The sequence below is a fragment of the Numenius arquata genome, chromosome 8 (assembly GCF_964106895.1).
Source record: "Numenius arquata chromosome 8, bNumArq3.hap1.1, whole genome shotgun sequence".
Lineage (NCBI taxonomy): Eukaryota > Metazoa > Chordata > Aves > Charadriiformes > Scolopacidae > Numenius > Numenius arquata.
The window spans coordinates 29,306,144-29,326,557 of NC_133583.1; the positions used below are offsets into that span (position 1 = coordinate 29,306,144).

The 20,414-nt window shown below is 40.6% G+C and overlaps 1 long non-coding RNA gene across 1 annotated transcript in view; it reads right to left on the minus strand.

Annotated features, from left to right (window-relative positions):
• Positions 1-2,974: 2,974 nt before the first annotated feature.
• The window catches only part of LOC141467696 (uncharacterized), a 92,916-nt gene continuing 75,476 nt past the window's right edge, over positions 2,975-20,414 (minus strand). Inside the window, exon 8 of the long non-coding RNA XR_012463333.1 lies at positions 2,975-3,106. This is a non-coding gene — a long non-coding RNA (uncharacterized lncRNA). The remainder of the gene's footprint in view (positions 3,107-20,414) is intronic.

A 20,414-nucleotide genomic window follows, 5' to 3' on the forward strand; every position in this document is an offset into this window, starting at 1 on the left:
TTGTGGTGCACCATTTAGCTCTCAGTAGGAATTGCCACAGAAAAGGCTGATGTGAAACGATACTCTACCTTTGAAGACAGTCTCTCTCTCTCTTAATGCCACTTTTTTCCCTTAACAGGTACCCTTTGAAAGACTGGCAAAAAATTTTATAAGGTGATCTCTAACAAAAACCTGTCAACACAAATAAGGTATTCCATATGACACACAGTAATTGGAGACAAAAGCTTAGGTCTATCTAAAATAGACCATCTTTTATAGCATCCATCAACAGCATTTAGTGGCAAAATAAAACCTTAGTGTTATAATACTGGCTTCTAAAACCTACTAGTGGTGAGTGACTCATTCAGCCAATTAGTCAAAAGGATTTTGCTTCACGTTATATGGTGGATATTTTTATTTTCTTACTCATGAGGGTGGATGGCCTGCCTGCCTGGTTTGTACAGTGACCTGGCTTGCCATTAAGCAGATTAGTATCGCTCTAACTGAACTCATTCCTATCCTCATCTTTGAAGAACAAGCATGTGATAGCGGATTTGGTCACCAACACCAGGCTGTTTGGATACAGCATCCTCTGAGCAGAGCTCTACACGCTCTACCCTGGAAATAACTCTTCCTTTTCACTGTCATCTTGGTGTGAGTCTGTGTGTTGGTACCCACCAGCAGCAGCCACATACAGAATTGCTCCAAACCAACAAAGTATTAATTTGAAATAGAATTAGGTATGTCAGTGGCAATTTCTGTGTAGATGGGTTCTCCTTTTGTACATAATTTTTCACTCAAGATCCACTCAGAAAAGTAACTGCATCAATGGCATTATACACACTTTGTGTGTTGTTCCTTACTGGATCCCAAATGCACTCACACGTAGCTTTTTCTACTTGTCAGCTCTTAAACACAGGATCTTTTCTTTTTGCAAATCATCCTAGAAGTAAGGGCTTGCAGGCCCTATTAAATCTCAGTTACTCTCTACTGGTTTTGGGTAATCAGCAGATGTGAAACTAATTTGCCCTGCAAATAGAGTACAGTCTGAAAATTTGGTTTTGATGCACAGCATGGTGTGAAGCTCTAGCACATGTCATCCCCCTCATGCTGGAAATGAATCTTAAGACTGAGTCACAGAAGATCCCAGGAGATCACCACTTTAAAGCCAGCTTTCACATTACTGTATGTTTTTAAGGATTCACAAAAGGCTATTTAACAAATTAATAAGACAATTGCAAAGCGTACAGCTTGGCTCTTAAGTTTTTAAATTAAAGGATATTAACGGTGCTTACAGTTCAAAAGGCTGCACATTTTACAGTACTAGCCACAAGGTGGAGACCTTTACAACAGATTGGTCCAAAAAGTAATGGCTGCTCCGAACGTGCCCACTTGCCTCTGAAAGCTCGGGTTTGCTACCACCTCTGCCTGCAAACTATTTCTCCTGTAATGCTGGTGTTAGAGGTTCGCACAAGGAAATGCTGTGTCAGGTGTTGCTTTCTCCAATTAAGAGTCACACACAGTATGCAAAGCATGTGAGAAAGGCACTTTCCTGCCAAGTGTCAGCATATACAGGACATTCAATGGCACCAGGACTAATCCGACTGGTAGAGGAGACCCATTTCATTTGTGTCCAGAAACACATCTGTGTTGCTGGAATCCATTTATAATTTTGGACAGAGATTCTTAGTCAGAGAGTGGTGTCTTCAGGCTGGAAGACTTGCTTTTGAAAACATCCATTTACAGCATGTTATAGGTTCTTATTCCTGTTCTTTTCCCCATAATTAATTTAAAAAGCATGGGGGAGGGAACAAATTAATATAAACCAGAATTGTTAGCTAGAAACTCCTGCTTCCAAAATAGATTCATTTTGTGGCTTTGAAAAAAATACTTAAACCTGTGTTTCTCCAACACTAAAATAGAGATGATACTATACTTTGCTATTTTACAGATTATTTTGAAGGAGCTTCACTTTTCCTTCAAGGTTTAGAAGTTATGATTAATATTGCTATTTTCTTTACTTACTCTTAAATAGAAGCAATAGGACGTTCTGCAAGATGTCACCCCTGTCCAAACTTCTTTATCTGTCCCCCTCGAATTCCCTAAGGTAGATAGGCAGCAATAAACCAAAGAGCGCCTGACTATGAGCAGAACAAGTTTTGTGGAAGGTATTAAGTTGTTATTGTTCTTAACCCAAGATTGGCAAAAATATTCAATATTGCAACAAGGTTAGTCAAATTCATATTTGTCCCATACAGAGAAACCTAAAAGGAACAGCAACATTACAAAATGTGAAAGCAATATTATCAACATTGTATGGAAAAAAACAAATCTAGCACTTGTGGAAGACGCCAGACTGACATGCTCCTGTTCATCCTACAGCAGACATTAACAGAGACCCTTTAGGTCTGAAGAAGTACCAACAGTTCAGGCCGGCAACACCTGACTGCTTGGGTTTGGTGGAAGAGCTAAGTGATCGACTAGGCACCAGGTTTTTTGGTTTTGAGTTGTTGTCATCATTGAGGGCCCCACCAGAATTTGAGGAAACCCTACCCAGGTCTTTGCTCAGGGTAGGGACTGTAGAGATGCATTTGAATTTTGATGGTATCAGCAGGTGATAGCAGAATGCAGGAAAGAAACGTGATCCAAGGGACCCTGCCTTGCTCACTGCCTTGATTATAGTCAAACACTCTAAGTAAGGCAGGTTTTAGTTGATCTAATATTCAACCTCTTTATTCTGCCCAGAGCAGGTTTTCTCAATTACAATGACATATGACATTAAGTCAACTAATCCCATTGTTCTACCAAAAAAGGACATTATGTTGTTTAACAAAACCTACCTTCCACAAAACCCTTCTGACTGCCATTAACTATATTTTTAGTCAAAACTGTGAAGACCACCCACCCTGGGAGCATCTATGTGGTTCGAAAAAAGCCAGTCCTACAAAAAAACCCTCCCCCATCCAGCTAAGAAAAAAATGCAAAAAAGCAATCACAAATTTTAAAACAACTTTAATATTTGCATCTCTTACTCGTTCCTTGCATATTTACAATTGATAAATCATGGGACACAAGTGCAGCCGCTTCCTCTCGGAGACACAGTCCTTCCAGGTCATCTTGAAGGCACCTGCAGCAGAAAGCAATAGAGAATGTTCATTTCCGTTGATTGTCTCATATTTCCCTAGCAGATAAATCAAAGGCTGTAATGTCCGGTTTTAATCCAGCCAAATGTGCTCATAAACAGTAGTCCTGAGACTCTGTATTTTAAAGTTTAAGATCTTGCACTACAACTGTAATAACACACACTTAATTGATAGACGATCTCTTACGTCATTTAAAGGCACAAAGCTTTCTGTAATGCTGAGTATTAATGTAAGAACTGTGAGAAACAGTCACTCAGCTCCTTAGAGAAGCTGTTTTGGATTTATGCCTTGTGTTTACTCAGTTTAAGTGTTTTTCAACACAAAATATTCATTCTTATAAATCAGCTTAGCATTCATTGACCTCCCAAAAAGTGCATCTATAGACCTAGAAAGGGATATGAAAGTAATATTTTCACTTAGGAGACAATTCAAAAACATGATGTCCATAGGAAAAGCAAGCCATGGCCAGCTTTTTTACATTAACTTCTCCAATTAACATTTCTCCATTGATACACAATCATTATAAAAATTGCAAAGTATCAGACTCTTAATAGATCTATATTCATAAATGCACAAATCCTTACCTACTTGCTATAGAAAGCAAGGAATATCTCATGACTGTTTCCCTAGCAAGCAGAAAAGGAATCCAAAAATTCAGCCTAGCTCCAGAGGGGCATGTTTTGCATCAAAACCTAAACACTGTGTAAAGCTTCTGCTGAGGCACGGTCTTCATGGAGTATTTAATGACTGGCTGATCTGGAATATCTCAACTTTGCGGATGTCTCTACAGAATCAGCCTGAAAGACACTAAAGCTGTCTAAGACAGAGCGAGTCAACGTGCAGTCTGCTTGTGCGTGTGTTGCCTAGACCAAACACAACCCACTGAGAAAGGCATTCGGTTTCTATTACTGCCTTTTCACATTTTATGAAATAAGATGATGTGTTGATGCTATAGTTTTTGGATTCTTGAGCTTTCTTGTGGGTTTTGTACATCCACTCCCCATGCACAATATCTTCTTTTCTTACATAAATAGTAACAAAAATGAATAGGAAAACTGTTAAAAAGGAAATAAGGGGTGGCCATATACAAAGCTGCTGGTGTCATCAGGCGGGTGGTCTTCTGCGCTGGGTAAAGTATTATTTTCTTGACTGCTGGGTGTATACATTTAATAAACCAAAAGCAAACCTTACTCCACAAAAGCCTGTCTTGCAACAGCAGCAAGGCAGATGTTTCCACATGACTAATTCATATCTCTTTACAATTAGTTTTATGTACAACACATTTTTGTGTTCTATCTTTCTCAACATCTAGTTTCGTACACGCACCGCATACTGAAATCAGAATCTGATAAGGTTAGGAGCTTTAACATGTGCAAAGCTTAGGGTTTATTTTAATCAAAGGAGCAAAATACTGCATAATATTAGATGGAAGCGTAAAGGAAAAGGAACAGGGACAATAAACATGTCTTGGAGACCAGATGTACGGTAAATTACAAATCTCTTAGGTGAGGTTGAGTTAGACCTTGTGGATAAAATGAAAATTAAAGATTTAAAATAAAAGTTTTACAATAAAAAGCCATAAAAATAAACATATGAAAACATTTGCTAAAGGAAATACTGACCTATTCTATCACCGCTTCTCAACCTGTGGTCCATCAGTGGTCCCCAGGATATCAGCAGGTAGTCTTAAAATGGCTACACAGGAAAACAAACTTACATATATAGTCCCACACTTGTAAGCAAACAAACAAATAAACCAGAGAAAAACAGAAGAACAAATGGAACCATTTAGGCTGATTTTTAGCTGGTTGTTAGTGCAAAAATACCGCATGAACTGCATTCATATGTTTGTTTTTTCCCTGAAAAGGTGAAGCAGTTCCTTTTAAAAGATCGAGAATCACCTTCTACTGTCCAATAAGGATGAAACTGAGGTTAAATGTGATATAGATATAGCCCCCAAAAGTAAATGAACATTTTGCCTCAGTTAGGAATAGAGTGATGACATAGATGGAGCAAAGATGCAGTATATTTATAGGATTGAAGAGGATCAGAGTATCTCCAGAAAGAACTGGATGGTTCAGGATGTTATAGTGAAAATGAAATTACATTTCACAGTACAAAGTCACGCACACACACTTGAGGAGGAGTTAAAAAAAATGCAGGTATAAATTTCCATCTGGAAATTAGAAAGAAGTAAAAAAAATGTATATTCAAATGTATTCAACTGAAATAAGATGCCTATAAATTGCTAATGTGATGCAATTGAAAGAAAAAAAGCAAGAGGACAATTTTTCACAATGAGAACAATCAGAGAATAATTATTGGAATGAAAAATGATGAAAAACGAGAACAATTATTGGAATAATCTCCCTAAGGAAGTGGTAGATTCCCCAACATTGGACACTTTTAAGATCTGGCTGGACAGGGGGCTGGGCCATCTTGTCTAGACTGCGCTTTTGCCAAGAAAGGTTGGACCAGATGATTCTTGAGGTCCCTTCCGAACTGGTGTTCTATGATTCTATGTAATCCAGCCGTTGGTATGTCAGAAGCAGCTTTCCATTAAAACCACAGAAGTACTAGTACCATCGTACTGATACTGTGAAACTTCACTTGCACAGAATTTTGATCCTATAAGCTTAGAAAAAAAAATGTTCCAAATGAAAACAAGTGCAGAGGAAGGCTTCAAGAAAGATCACAACCTTGGAAAAATTACTTATTTAAATAAAAACTATGTACCTTGGAAAAATTAGTAAAAAAACCAACCAAACAAAAACCCCACAAAATATGCAGAAAGCCAACCAGCTGGTCCCAGTTAAGTATGAGTGGGTACTAAACTCAGCTCTGAGCTGGTCACTCAGTTGGCAGATGGACTTTTTAGTTCTCCAGGTAATTTCTGGAATAATTTTTTTAAAGTTTATGCCCCAACTTACAAGAAACAGATGGATCTGAACACCAAAAAAATCCACAGATTGCTCTTGCATATTGCCAGATGCAGAACTACTGGACTGAAGGGATCTTTTTTTTCTTTAGGAAAAAAGATAATAAGAATACTGACAGGTAATGAAAGGAGTGAAAAAAAGATTCATGTAAAAAAGAGTCTTGGCATAGATATGGGTATGTTTATGACTAAACCAGAAAAGGACATTTGATTACTTTCTGACTCACCAATTATGAATATAAGCCCAATATCCAAGCTTCAGATTCATCCCTTGTGAAGTTCCTTTTGAAACAAATCTATAGAGCCTGAACAAGACAAGTGTCATATATTGTGGACACCTGGACTGGAAGGCAAGGCATGAACACACAACTCAAACCTGTGGAGTCCAACCATTTCAGCAAAAGGAGAATTTCTATAGCATAGGTTTTACCCAGTATACATGAGAGACCAGGAGGAAATATTCCCCACCCACCCAGAATCAACGGCAGGAGATTGCGTTCATATGAGAGAGTTTTCCTTGCACAGACACAGTAACATTTAATAACAACAACAACAAAAAAAAAAAAAAAGAAAAAGAAAAAAGAAAGAAAGAAAGGAAAAAAAAAGGAAAAAAAAGTTGTTGTTCTCAGTTCTCCACTTCTAGTTAGTTCTAGTTAGAATATTTAAGGCATTCTGCCAATTAGAAAATTTAAGGCATTTTCAACTTTAATGCAAGAAACATGAACACTATGCCTTACTATGAACTCATCAGGTTAAACACAATGGGCACAGAGTAAACAGCATGCCCTTTTCTGAAGAAAGACTATCTTTTATTCTCAAAGACTCTCAGGAATTACCTTACAGATTTCTACTGCAAGAGTTAACCTGGCAAGAGCAACAGCCTGCCATATGACTTAAGCATCACTGGGATTAGATATTAAGTATGAATAATTACAACCATATAACTTTCCTCTTTATTACCCAGATATCTCCCTTATGCAATACAAATCTAAATAAATCTGAAAACAGTGACTCATACCCATCTACTGTGCACTAAATCCAATGGTATGTAACCCCATTGTTCAACCTTTAATAATTCCACTCAGAGCTGTCTTTTGTTCCTCTGCTTTGTCAGTCAACCCACTTTAATACCCACAGAGGCTGTTAAATCTATAAAGCTTCTGAATTTTGCATGGCTCATCTTGTTACAAAAGCTTATTACACAACATAGCATTTCTTTTCACGGTGCACGCTGATCAAGAACGGATACAGTGCTGCTTTGTCAAAGTGGGAGCATCAAGCTGCTCTAGCCAAAGGATATGTTCAAGTTAACAAGGTACGTGTTCGCCGGCCGCAGCTGGTACCCCAGTGTTTTCCTAGAGTCGGCCTCTGTGTGTCATGTACTTCTGCAGCTTTGATGGCCTAAGAAAGATTATTTTCTTTGCAAAGCATTAGTATGTGATTTACTGTTAATCTTATCAATCTACATAGCCGTCTTTTTGGTAAGGACAGACCTAAAAACTGATCCAACACTGTAAAAACAAGTGACCGCTTCTATTAAAAGCTTATTTTGTGAAGCATTTCCTAGGGCAGACTACAGGATACCGGCTTAATTTCAAGATTTCTGCATACTGGTCTCAGCCCCAGACCCTGGGCAAGATCTTTAACCCCTTTGTGACAGAGGTTCTTACTGCTTTGCTGAGGATGGCAAAAGCAACTTGAAATTTTAATTAGTATTTTCAAGGTACCTCAAACCCAAAGTCTACAGTCTTATATCTCCAAGCAAATACCAATGAAATAATTCAGCACTGAGTTTCCAGATACCACATTCCCCTAAATAGAACCCATGACACATGAGGAGAGGTTTGTTCAGCCTTACAAGAAGAAGTCTAAGGGAAATGTCTACAGTGACCTCATGGGAAAGCGCAGAGACGATAAAGCCAGACTTTCTTGGAAGTGCAGAGCGATATGGCAAGAGGCAACAGACACAAGTTGGAACATAGGAAATTCCAGTCATGTACAAACGAAGTATTTTTCACAATGAAGGTGGTCAAAAATGTCCAGAGTGTGTGAAATCCCCATTACTGGAGATAATCAGACCCAGACTGAAAGAGGCCTGGAGCAAGCAGATCTAATTGGATCTTCTTTGAGCAGGAGGTTGGACCTAGATGGACTCCAGAGGTCCCTTCCAGGGTAGATTATTCTGTGTTTCAATGACAATTATGCCTTTATTCTTAGATGAAGATTCCAGGAACCAAAAGAACAGGAAAAGGTAGTTTGTGCCAACATACCACCTCTCTCCTGTCCCCAAGCCTTTTTCCTATATTTTTGCCAAACGCCAAACTCAGCCTTCTCCAGGAACACCTCCAAGGTAACTTCAACTTTTCTACTTTAACAGTGATTGATTCATTACCTGTTGAATTGCATAGTTTGTTTTTCCACTTCATATCATCAAATAGTACTCTGAATATAAAGTTAAGCTGGAATCTAGACTTTTTTGCAAACAGCCCAAGTGAAAGCTATAGGCCCAAGAATGCTCATACTCTGATGATCTCCAAATACAGTACCAAATTCCGTGAGCCCGGCCATTCGGTGTTCATACACTGGAATTATGCAAGTTTCTGGCAAGAAGTCCCAACTCGCCCACTTTTACCGTATGCATTTTAGGTTTTATTTGCCAGGAGAGGTGTTTTAGTCACTTTTTGAACCTAGTTACACAAAAATGAAAATAATGATTAAAAAGGTTCACTTCATTAAACGCAAGAGAAGACAGACTTGCTATGCAATTTGCTTGGATTAAGGTGCACCGCTTGTTTCATTTCCCAACAGTTTCACAGCTTCCAGATGATACATTTCCATTACAATAGCCTCCATTGTCTCTCTCTCTCCAGAAATTTTATCAATTATATAACTTGTTTCATTTAGAGATCTCAAAGCACATTTTATTCCTGAAGATACTGAACAAAAAAAAACCACTCAAAGAACTTGCCAAAGTCACAATTTGCAGATCATCGTTAAAACAGAACTCGGTACATCCAATTCCTTGCCGCTCAGCCCACTCCTCCTCTTATACAAGTACCCGCCTCAACAGTCAGTGAAAACTTCTGTTGGTGTGAAACGCAAGTGGAATAAGAGCAAACCTTCTCAGTTTGCAAGGGGTCATGCAGCTTTCCAGACTGCAGCCTCAGAAAATGTTAATGCTATTCCATTACCGGAGCAGCTTTGCTCCTGTTTCGCTCCCCTAGAAGTGTTCTTGCTGTCTCTTCTCGTCCGTAGGCAGAATGTTTCCCAAAACTATCCCTGGGGATGTATCCTTTCACAGCCTGCCTACGCCACTGCTAAGGTCGAAATTTGGTTTGTGTCTCTTTACAAAATCAAAGCAAGCTGTCCACTGAAAAATACTGCACATCTAGAAATATTGTGAAGTAGCAAATAGTTCTTGCTTAAACAAACAGAAGAGAAACTCGCCGAAATTCAAGTGACTGTGAAAACAAAGAACCCATCACCAGCAGCTAATAAAGACTGTTAGATTATCTGCACTTCTATACTCCAAGCAGCATTACGAGTATTAAGGAAGATAAAGAATTGTGTGTGTCCCCAAAAGTTCAAAAATGCTTTCCATTCCAAAACGAGATGAATTTCTCATTTATATCTACATCATGAGCTCTCTATGCAGAAAGGACACGATTCTGCTTTCCGTGATTATCAACACGCCTAGCGTATTTTTTCTTCCCATTTGTGCCAGGTCATTAAAACATGAGACAAAAAACATTAAGGGCAAACATGGGGGGACTTAACAGAGAAATTTCCTCTCTCCAGCTTCTGTTTGTGCTTCTCCATCCTTTTAAGCTCACTCTGCAGTTAGAGCTATTTTGCCTGAGGTTGGATGCTATTTGAAGAATTTAACTTAGTTTTATAGGAAGATGGGCTCAAAATTCAACTCTTACACAAACACACACCCCTTAATTACTTCAGATCTCCTGTTAGAAGGTACTAGCCTGATAGCTCCAGATGATAAAGTTGTACCATGGACACAGCAGGTCAAGCTGAAACACAGACTTTCTCCACATTAATGCTACTGTACATCCACTCTGAGATGAACGAACCAACCAGGAATGGGGTTAATGGAGGAGAATGAGGAATGGAGGCAGAGGAGAGGAGAAAAGGGGGGGTCCTTCTACCAAAACTGGCCTTCTCAGCACCAAGAGGTTTCTGCCATCTTTCTCTATCTGGCAGTGTGCTGTGAATACTAACAAGGATGCCAAATGCTGGCCAGCTGATGAGGTAGAGTCACCTCTCCACAGGGCTGCTGGTCCTTAGGCACTGCTGCCTTGGGCAAGTCTAACGTAGCGATGGAAAGACTCCTAATAACCTCCTACCTGTCTCTCGGGAGGGAGTTTTTCCCACTGCTTTCACAGAGTTAACTAACCACATTGTTCTTTCAAAGCCCTCAAGATTTCGTTGTCTCTTGCATTTCTCAAACACAGTCTCCCATGGTGCAGTGGCCACATACAACAGGCAGCAGAACTGCTCTTATACACCAAGCACCAGCTTGCTTACAAACCTGACTGACCACTCTCTTGTTAGCGGAGACATTGGGAGTCAACACAGTCCTCTCTTTCCTCCCCCATCCCCAGTTCTGGAAAAGTTCTATGAGGTTTTTAAAATCTTCTTGAACAGTGATCAAATAGAGATAGAACGAACCGAGTTCTAAACTCTGTTATGAAGGACAGAAAGACAAAGCCTTTCTCCTGCTGGTTGGAAGGTAGCATCAGCACTGAGCTGAACTCAAAGTGCAGCTCCTAGGAACTCAGGAAGAGCCAATGAGTTATGGGGCTGTAAGAGCTTTTCCACTTGTAGGAAGACACCTGGAGCACGATGAAAGGGTTTCATTCGTCACTACACCCAACACCCGCAAGAAAGTTTAGGGGGTTATCCAGTCCTTTATTTTACTTTATTGTTTTTCTCATATAGCAGTGGGGATCTGTCCTTTAAGTAGAAGGAGTGAGGCGTGGGAAGCTCTCAAAGCAGCCAGTATCTTCCCATTGCACAAGCCCTTTAGCACGGGCAAATTGGTGGAAGTTCAACAGAGACACCAGGCCTCTACAAAAAACAGATCGACATCCCAACGTTTGTGAAGAAACTTGTGCTGTTTGCACAGAGAAAGCAACTACATCAGTCCTAGCAAAAGTGGACCAGACTAATTAATCTGTGAAACTTTAGCCTTTAATGGCTCAAAGACAGAATGACAGTTACACAACTCTGAATTTAACTTCTGTACAAAAAAAAAAAAAAAAAAAAAAAAAGAGCGAGAGAGAATACTATGGAGAGAGAGAATACTACTGCATGAAAAGCTGCACTTACACCCCTGGGTGGAAACCAGAGGGGAATCTGGCTGCTGTGACTCCAGTTCTTCCTCAAGTGCGAAGGTGTTAACAGGTGGGAACATAGGCTGCCAAAAGATGGAAATGGGTCAGCCCTCAATCCTATTAGAAAGTCTATTTCTTTTAGTAGCCAATACTAGAATCAGCAAGGTCCTACCGTTGCCCCCAAAATCCCCATGCCCAGTGATGAACTTGTCCAATTAAACAAGTAAGAAATGTCTTCCTGACTCCACCTAGGGATACGGTTTGCAGCAGAGGAATATATAACTGTTCATTTCTTCCCAGCTAACTGCAAAGTGAGCTTAGAAATCGTTTCCTGCCACATAGAAAACAATATGCTGGCAGCACGTATGCCTGTGTGTGTTAGTGCACTGTACGGAGGTCTATTGTTTTGCATGTCAGTATGTTTGTACATAAGCATTAATGAAATAGAGGCCAAACAGGAACTGAACGCTCTCTGGGAACTGCTCCTTCATGGCATACCCAGGGAAGCAGGGAATGCAACATTCAGCAACTGTGCAAAAGCTGCTGAAAAACAAACCCCGCTATCTTCTATTGTGTCTATCTTTTGTATAAAATAACTCTGAGGAACTAAACAAGTGTGTTTATGCTGCTCTCAAGTGGGATTTCTTGTTGTTGTTTTCAGGTTTTTTTGTTTTGTTTTAAACTCTAACTTGATTTAAATAACGAGAACATCTGAAAGTTATTCTCCTTGAGGAACCTGTAAAAGAAATTTGCCTTTCAATAGCCAGGAAATTCACTGGTACAATTTAGGCTCTTTCAGCAAGTGACTGGGAAATATTTTACAAAGTAATTCTATAAGCCTCTTGTATTGCAGAAGAAACCCAGTCTTCTCATTATTTTCTGAAGGAGAAGCAACTATATATCAACAGGCAATATTTACAGGGAAAACTGTATTTCTTCTGTGCATTCCTCCACTTTGCTGTTCCATCTTTTATTTATGTTTCCCATCTCTGGCCTATACGTGTGCTACAAATGGTTGCACGCCTAGACATATCTGATCTGTATTTAGGCAGACATTGGTACTAATGGCTGAGAGACCACAGGAGAACATATATTAGCCCTGGATATCCAGCTTTCTCTTGGGAACTAGGTTCTTTCTCTAACTTATAGCTGCTGCTTTTACAGCAGAACATTAAACACACAGATGATGTTATTATTTAGAAGGGACTCCATTTCCCGTACCTCAGGCAGGGAAAAAGCGCTTTCTAGGGATTAAAAGAAGTAATTTATCAAAAAACTTCCTAAAGGGGAAGTAGGTTTTGTAGTTATTGTTTTATTTCTAAAAGGATTATCAAAATGATTAAGTGCCGAGGCACTGATTTTGAGAGAATGGCCAACTCGCTGAATGTAAGGCCCTTTCTGAGGTTTCCGGAAGAAGCCGCCTTTTACAAATTTTTCTGTAATTCTTGCTGCGACTAGAAATTTTGTAACTATTACAACACTATACCATCTGTATAACAGGATCCTGTTGTAGTATCCATCTGGTAAGTAAAGTTTTATTTCATCAAATCTTACATTTTAAAATCTATGCAAGTGGGAAACGTGTTTACCCTGTGTGGCTTGCACGGAAGGACCCAAGGCAGCAGACGAGCTGGAAACTTCCTCGCCCAAAGGAGGCGATCAGTGTAGGCAAAGGTTTTGAGATGGTTAAATGGTTAAAAACGAGCCATTACTTCATCTTGTGTTACATTACACCTCCCTCCTGTCTGAACCTCCTGCTGGCACATCTGCCAACGGCTTAACACGAAGCTGTGGCTTCAAAGAGCTGATAGGCAACACTGAAAGTAACAACAAAGCAGATGCGGGAAAATGCTGTGCTTTAAATATTATGTTATTAACTGTTTTGCATGAAATACAGAAACCTGAATTCCGGCTTTGTCATTTTTTTCTATTCCCATTTATTGCTTGAAAGATCAGGCTAATACTTATACAAAGGATTCATTAGTGAATTTTGCAAGTGGATGAAAGCACCCAGAACAAGGAAAGGAATTTATTATGCTTTGAAAAGAAAGTCATGGGGGGAGGAAGAGAAGTAGAGAGAAGCAGTTTTAAAGAGAGGCAATCCAGTGACTTTTTGTATTACTTCTGTGGAATTAAAATTAATTTTTAATGTTGCTCAAAGAAAAATGAGATAGGCACTATCCAAGCAGCAGGAAGGTTTAAATCTGCCACATATTTGACTATTAGTTCATCTCTCATAGGAGAGAAAAACAGTGAACGTCCATGAGAAAAGAAAAGACAAATAAGTCAAGAGAAAATGAAAAAAAAAAAACAAACAACCCAAAACTTTCAGAGAACACCATAGACTAGTCACAGCACTGAACCAACACCAATATCTCCTGAGCCTTATACGCAAACCAGGATCAGCAAACAGCACTGTTTGGGGGCACACAGAAGTGAGACAGGTCAAAAGCACCCCAATGACAAAGTGGAGTCGATCTGGAAGGCTTGGCAACTGTTCCAGTCAACTGTTTCAACATCTTCAATCCAAATTCACCTGAAAATTCAAACCTGGGTAAACTTAGGAAATGAACAGGTTGACTCTATCTCAAACGCATAGGTTGAAAACCAATACCTTTCTACTAGCCAAGCTACTTTGAGTTGTAGTCTCATCAGGTGGCACACACTTACCACATTGCATCCCCATTTTTAACTGAAATTATTAGAAATGTTTTTCATCCAGATACAATGTCAGAAATCTCCATTTTAAGAAGAAGAAAAGAAGTTTAGCTTCAATCCTTAATTAAACACATCTTTTGTATAGCCTGCCTCAAAAATATTTTTGCTCCCAAGAATTTTATAACGAGAATGTCTTCCCTGTATGAATAGTTCCCCCCATGTGCTGTTCTTTGGAAAGTGAAGGAGGTGAGGGAGAGGAATAAAAAATTGCTTGACCTGTGACCACCTTTTGATAAAGCTTTCTGGCACAAAAATCCTGGTGCCTAAAGGCACGTTCTCCACTGTTCTCTATTGCAGGAGCTGATGAGTTAGTGCTTTAAGAGCAGAAATGATGTAGTGTTACTTCCAAGGTAGACTCAGGACCCTATTCATTACCAAATTCTACTGTCAAGGTGCATTCTTTTCACAATTTTCATGCACAGATGTTAAATTGAGTGGCATGCCTGTTCCTCAATCTTAAAAAGTAAATAAATACAAACTCCTCAAAGTTTGCTGGTAGAAGGAATCCAAATCAGTTTTGTGGGACACAGCACTTGCAGTAAAATATAAAAATAATGCATCTGTGCCATAAAGTTGGTTTCTCTGGTTTTCTCATTGAAAAACAATGAAATATTGCCCTCACTTTTGGACAATGGGTTGAGTACACCTCCTCTCTTGGCTGCCTCTTCTTGCTGTCTGCAGCTGTGTATCATAAACATCTTACATAGTTGGTCATTCAGTGAAGGGAAGACACAAGTCTACTTCATTTCCTTTTAACTCACCTCCTGATTAAGAAAGGCATCAAAAAGGAGGCTTGCTCAGCATGAATTAGCAGTGTTTTATATGTATTAAAGTGTTTAATCTACCACACACGTACCCCCACACAGAACTCTTATCTCTTGAGTTGCTTGCACCTTGCCTTCTCCCCTAGCATCCCTTCCTTGTTCATCCTGCGATCCATACTGACCTTGAAGGGATGTATTTGTACCAACGATTTTAGAAGGAAGACAGTGACAAGAGAAGGGGAGTCTCTTCCGCTGCTGGCCTCAAGCAACATACTTCAATGTCAGAGAAGGAGATAAACTCTGTTTACATTCCCTGGAAAGATCATGAGATTATTTAGGTGATGTCTGGACAGTGCTTTGAACATTTAGAAGAGACACATAATGCTAAGCATTATGATGAATGGTCTCCCCTTTTTTTTTAATATCCTAATTTCCAAATACATACAGGCAGCCAAAATAGAGTTGAAAATGCCAGCAATGCCAGTGCAAATCCCTGGCATTACACATCAATAGGCTCTTTCATGTGAAATTAAAACCTCCTCTGAGCATTAGCAGAAACAAAAGATGGGCACTCGAATAGTCAAAGGAAAAACTGAAAACGGGAAGAGAGGCGATTGGAACAAATTGGACTGAGTTAACCTGTCTGCTCAACTCTAACCAAAGGGCAGCTGAAGAAAAACATTTTCTGCTCAGCTTCGGTCATGTTAACCACAAAATATCCCATGAGGCTTACCAGCAGGCCCTGACCAACTGCATGCTAACATTGATGCCCACCATTCATTGCACACAGTTTCTATAGGACGTCTTCCACCTAAAAATCCAATGTTGAAAGGTCCTGTGGCTCACCCTTACATACCTCTCCTGGAGTGACCTGGGAGAAATCACCTTTTTTATGCATTCCCCATACACAAAACCAGCATGAAAAAGCAGTCTGAAATTTCAAACTATAAGGTTTTACAGAAACATTACCAATATTAAAATTAAATACTGAATTTATTATTGATTTTAATGAAATGTTGTCCTGAATTCCATGCCCATTAACATGCAAACCACTTTGATTTGTGTAACACTGTTTCCAATTATAACCTAATTATAAGCTGATTTATCCAGTACGTAGGCCGGAGTCATGATAACACTTTCACTTGGCTTAACTATCTACCCATTTTGCAAAGTCAATAAAGTGCTGATAGTCCTCAAGTGTAGCCTAGTTCTATAGCTGTTGTTGTGCACCCAGGAAAAAAGAGGAAATTTTGTTCAAAATGGACCTCTCTGCCCATCAAATTCCATCTCCTTTTGCCACAAACAGTATTTCTGTATAATCATTATATAATCCCTTTCATAGTGCATCAAGTTCACCCACTACTCCTCCTCCTAGGAAATCTTCTAAGATCCTCATTGCTCTGTTTAGATGCCTCCATCCAATTTCCAGCTTATGCTTGGACAATTCATATCCTTTTGTTCTTATGTCGACATCTGCCTTCAGCTTTATAGCTTTTCCCCTGCTAGTACATACCCCTGCCAGTTCTTATCTGTAGATAGGAATGATCCCATGTACTCCCACAAGTCCCTGAGAAAGCATCAAAAAGGACTGCTCAGTTCGTTGGAACAGAAAGAACTACAAAGTAAACCCAGCAGCTCTAGAGACCAAAACAGACAAAAGCAGGAAAAACACAGTTACTGAGATTTGCTGTATGGGTACCTGGGACCTGCTGGTGCCACAGCCACGAAAGACACGAGCACTAAACAAGATTCACCCGACCCTCATCTATCTCATTAATTTTGAATCTTCTGGAACCCCTGAAGTACTTTTCTCCCTTTTCTGCCAGGGTTATGCCAGGAATGAAGAAACGCCTTGCCGCTGCCTGTGCTCGGGAAGTAGAATCTTCAGGGCCGACAGCACTGTTGGCACTCCAGCAGACCTTCACCACAACCGTGATGGACTCCTGTGCACGTCTGCAACATCAATTATGTCCTCAAAATAGTTTGACACCTCCTAGTTGCATCTTGGTAACCTTCTGGCAGCCTCTTGTGACCAAAGGTGGAAAAAAGATGAACATAGTCAGGACAAATAGCAATGTAACGAAGTGCTGCGGGGTCAGGGGGAGAGGTAATTTCCCACACGTTTGAAGAAAATCATCCCAGGGGATTAAAAAAATTTCACAACTTCTTTTTCTCCATAAAATCCACAATAAAAACAGACCATATTAAGCAGAAATGAGCCTACCAGAACTTATGAATAACTTGCATTCTTCCACTGGAGCCCAGCCAGTTACCCTTGGAAAAAATTCCTGTTTACTTTGTAGTGAATGTGAGAGACGCACAGTCTGCCAGAAGCTATTACGACAGTAAAAACACAGCCAGAGGCTGTCACAAATGGGGAAATCACAGAGAAAGTTAATTTGTTAACTTCAAGGACAAAGATTAAAATAATATCTATTTGGTAAAAAGTTATTTGCTTTATCACATAGAAGACTTCAGCTGAGTTTACATGAAAGCTAGTCTTATTCAAAGGGAAGTTTCAGATACTTCTTCAATAGTAAGCTTGTTTTTAAAATTTGATTAGATTTACAAAGAAAACTTTTTTTCTTGTTGTTCTCAATTTGGCTGAGATTAATATTTTTCTCTACAACTGCAGCTTTCTTCCACAAAACCTCAGCCAGGACGGTCGGATTGGGAGTTCAGATGCCAGTATCCCTGCTCAAGGCACTTCCTAAAATCTTAGGGGAGGATTAGACACGCTTGCTCTTCTGGCCCTTTAGCAGTTCAATCCTAAAGCAAGTCCTACGTAAATTATGTCCTAAACTGTAGGCCTGTAATTTTAGAAATCCCAGAAAAGAGGCCTGAATTCTGAGGCCTGATTAAGGTGACAAGCTCATTTGAGAGGAAAAAGATGGTAATATGTAGCCCTTACAGCTCACACACTTTTGTATTTTAAGTTTAGATTTATTGCTTTCTGATCTTCAACAAAGGTAAATGATTTTTTTTGTCAGCTTCCATACTTTTGTATACAATATTTGTATACCTCCTTTCTTGGTAAAGCTTATTGTAAACCATAAATTGACCATAAATGCACTTTCATTTACATTCTTAATACATTTTCCATTTAACTTAGCTGTCTTTTATAAGAAGCTTTCCTCTTCTCCCACAAACTAATCAAAAGCTCATGATCTACAGATGCCTGCTGTCTCAAATCAGTCACACGCACCCCAGCCGTCACAACTTCTTTCTGTCTCTGATATATTTTCCTATTGTCTGTCTCGTTCCTTCAAAGCACATTTTCTAGTCTTTGGTGTTTTCCTTTATACATAATATCAAGAACATGTTTTCCTGAATCAGAATCCAAGAACTGGTGACCTGATAACCTTGTAACGGTAGTAAAAACCGGAGACAAATATCACCTCAGAGAGACACTTGAGCATATCTGCCCTCGCCAGAAACAGGAAATACCAAGAGTCTTGTGTAAAAGGTTTCTAACCTAAATTTGCAGACCCAAGGGGCTGGAAAGGCTTAAATATGGTTCGGATAAACATCCAGACTTTCTGATGATTATCCAAACTCTTTGAGAATCTGGAAGTTTTGAGGTTCACTCATCAGCGCTACCTTGAGCACATCCTGGAAGCAGCCTGCACCTTGAAGACAGCAGTGATAAGGCTACGCTTTTCGGAAGCCAAATGCAAAAGCATTCATTAGATCACGTTGGTAGGAAGCTATGAAGCAAGTGATGCTGTAGAGATTGCCAAGTGGCTCAGGAGAAATAAATCAGAGTTTATAAATAGCTTCAGAGTAAGAATATCAGTAATTATTCACTGTCCTAGACTACAGGATCTTTAAGATAAGAAAGAAAACATTTCGAGTGCCTGCTTGTAAAAATTCCTTAGCAAAAGAGGAAAATTTACAAGGGGAAAATTTACATGTGGAAAACCTCCCTCCTACCCACCTAAAGGAGGTGGCCAGTGACTGTACAGCTGGAGAACAAGCTAGCACCCCACCGAACATGGGAATACCCGATGCTGGTGATTCAACCAAGGTAGGACAGAATCAGAATCAGAATCATAGCGGTTGGAAGGGACCTCAGAGATCATCGAGTCCAACCAACAGTAAAAAAAAAAAAAAAAAAAAAAAAAAACCCACCACAAACAAAACCACCACCCACCACCTGAACACACAACAACAACAACCAAACCAAAAACCATCATCCACCCACACAGCACCCCACCACAAACCAGTAATCTTGGACACTAGAGCATGCCCTGAAGAACCATGTCTACACGTTTCTTAAATACCTCCAGGGATGGTGACTCCACCACCTCCCTGGGCAGCCCATTCCAATGCCTGATAACCCTTTCAGTAAAGAAATGTTTCCTAATATCCAACCTGAACTTCCCCTGGCGCAACTTGAAGCCATTACCCCTTGTCCTATCATCTGTGACTTGGGAGAAGAGACCGACCCCCGTCTCTCTACAGCCTCCTTTCAGGTACTTGTACAGAACAATAAGGTCTCCCCTCAGTCTCCTCTTCCCCAGACTGAACAACCCCAGCTCCCTCAGCCTCTCCTCGTAAGACTTGTGCTCCAGACCCCTCACCAGCTTCGTTGCCCTTCTCTGGACCCGCTCCAGCACCTCAATGTCCCTCTTGTGGTAGGGGGCCCAAAACTGGACACAGTACTCGAGGTGGGGTCTCACCAGTGCCGAGTACAGGGGGACGATCACCTCTCGGTCCCTACTTGCCACACTGTTCTTGATACAGGCCAGGATGCTGTTGGCCTTCTTAGCCACCTGGGCACACTGCCGGCTCATGTTCAGCCGACAGTCGACCAACACCCCCAGGTCCTTTTCTGCCAGGCAGCTCTCCAGCCACTCTGCCCCCAGCCTATAGCGCTGCCTGGGGTTGTTGTGACCGAAGTGCAGGACCTGGCACTTGGCCTTGTTAAACCTCATCCCGTTGGTCTCGGCCCATCAATCCAGCCTGTCGAGATCTCTCTGCAGAGCCTCTCTACCCTCCAGCAGATCAACACTGCCACCCAGCTTGGTGTCGTCTGCGAACTTACTGAGGGTGCACTCGATCCCCTCGTCCAGATCATTGATAAAGATGTTGAAGAGAATTGGCCCCAGTACCGAGCCCTGCGGGACACCACTCGTGACTGGACGCCAGCTGGATTTAACTCCATTCACCACCACTCTCTGGGTCCGGCCCTCCAGCCAGTTTTTAACCCAGCAGAGGGTATTCCCATCCAAGCCATGGGCAGCCAGTTTCTCCAGGAGGATACTGTGGGAGACTGTATCAAAGGCTTTGCTGAAGTCCAGATAAACAACGTCCACTGCCTTTCCTTCATCCAGCAAGCGGGTCACTTTGTCATAGAAGGAGATCAGGTTTGTCAAGCAGGACCTGCCCCTCGTGAACCCGTACTGGCTGGGCCAGATCGCATGGGTGTCCCTCATGCGTTGCATGATGGCACCCAGGATGATCTGCTCCATGATCTTCCCAGGCACCGAGGTCAGACTGACAGGCCTGTAGTTCTCTGGAT